We start from the raw sequence: 2,014 nt of genomic DNA on the forward strand, positions 1-2,014 counted from the left end.
CCCATGAATTGCAGCATGCCAGGCCTCCCTGTCCATCACCAACTCCCGGAGTTCACTCAGACTCACGTCCATCGAGTCAGTGATGCCATCCAGCAATCTCATCCTCTGTCGTCCCCTTCTCCTCCTGTCCCCAATCCCTCCCAGCATCATAGTCTTTTCCAATGAGTCAACTCTTTGCATGAGGTGGCCAAAGTACTGGAGTTTCAGCTTTAGCATCATTCCTTCCAAAGAAATCCCAGGGCTGATCTCCTTCAGAATGGACTGGTTGGGTCTCCTTGCAGTCCAAGGGACTCTCAAGAGTCTTCTCCAACACCACAGTTCAAAAGCATCAATTCTTCGGTGCTTGGCCTTCTTCACAGTCCAACTCTCACATCCATACACGACCACAGGAAAAACCATAGCCTTGACTAGATGGACCTTTGTAAATCCTTTAGGCAGAGGATAATACTTCCACCTCATTCCATTGGCTAAAGCGAGTCATGAGGCCATCACAGGTGTAACAGAGTGGGTGGCTCAGACTGTAAAGAATCTGCCTGTAATTCGGGAAACACAGGTTAGATCCCTGGGTTGGGAAGATCCCCTGGATAAGGGAATGGCAACCCACTCCAGTATTCTTGCCTGGAGAATTCCATGAACAGAGGAACCTAGTGGGCTACAGTCCATGGGGTTACAAAGAGTCAGACATGACTGAGCAAATTTCACTCACTTTCACTCACTCACTCCATGATGGAAGAATTGGCTTGTAAAGACAGCAGAGGGAAGAATTATTGGCATCCATTTGTGCAGATCATCAGCCACACTTGACACACTATCAGACTGACAAATGTTCTAAGACTTGAGATGATAGTCTACAGGCAAATTTGTGAGGACAGAGTTACTTTCATATGGCTGTTAGTATTCAAAGGTAGTATAATGTGTTCAACAGGACTCTTTCTATATAGGACAAAACTACAAATGCATTTATCCCTTGACCTAGGTAACCCTACTTGCAGAAATAGACCATAGATCTTTCAGTAGAATTATCCAATTTGAGAAGACAGGAAAAATACAGAAAAATAAAAAGACTTTCAAATGGTGATGCAACAATGTCAAAAGGTCTAACATATGTGTTGTTGTTGGGATTTCCAACTGAAATGAGAAGAGAGAAAAAGGTTTTGTAAGAAATAATTCCCGAATATATCCAAATGAGGTAAAACCAATCAATTTCCATATTCAAAAATCTCAGTGAATTTCAAGGACACTAAAAACTAACAAGCTCTGTGTAAGTATAATATCATATAAGAAACGAATTGCCAGTCCAGGTTCGATGCAGGATACAGGAGGCTTGGGGCTGGTGCACTGGGATGACCTGGAGGGATGGTATGGGGAGGGAGGTGGGAGGGGGGTTCAGGATGGGAACATGTGTACACCCATGGCAGATGCATGTTGAAGTATGGCAAAACCAATACAATATTGTAAAGTAAAAAAAAAAAAAAAAAGGAAATTATGAAAAACTGAAGAATCTTGACTGCAAAGGAGTTAATTAGGCAAATGAAATAGAAACGTGTCTAAGGCAATCAAGACTCCCATGTATCCTATTAACTGCTAGGTTAGTACATTTATGGACTCTTAGATACAGAGATAAACATCAGTATTTGTGACTCTGGGCTTTGAAACTCATGTGAATTTCATTAATCCTTTCCATGAAGAATGAAATTTTAAAAACCATGAGCCCATTTTAATTATAGGTATTTATATTCCTGTTGTAGGAAGCTTGGTTCACATGGTGAATGATTTTTGTATCAGGTATCTAGAGATAAGCAAGAGAGAAAGGAACCAGAAGAAGTGGGGAAGAACTGAATCAGCACATTTGGAAAGAGGGCGAGGCTGGTGGAGACAGTTCTTTCCCTGGAGCCCTGGTGAGAGTGCTTCCCTCAAGAGTCCAAATTCTACTATGCAGCAAGGTAAATTTCATCTCCAATTGAATGTCTGTTCCTGAAGACTCAGTCTAAGGCCAGTGAGTGAATTAGATAGC

This window comes from Bos indicus x Bos taurus, chromosome 15 (assembly GCF_003369695.1).
Source record: "Bos indicus x Bos taurus breed Angus x Brahman F1 hybrid chromosome 15, Bos_hybrid_MaternalHap_v2.0, whole genome shotgun sequence".
In the NCBI taxonomy this organism is placed as follows: Eukaryota; Metazoa; Chordata; class Mammalia; order Artiodactyla; family Bovidae; genus Bos; species Bos indicus x Bos taurus.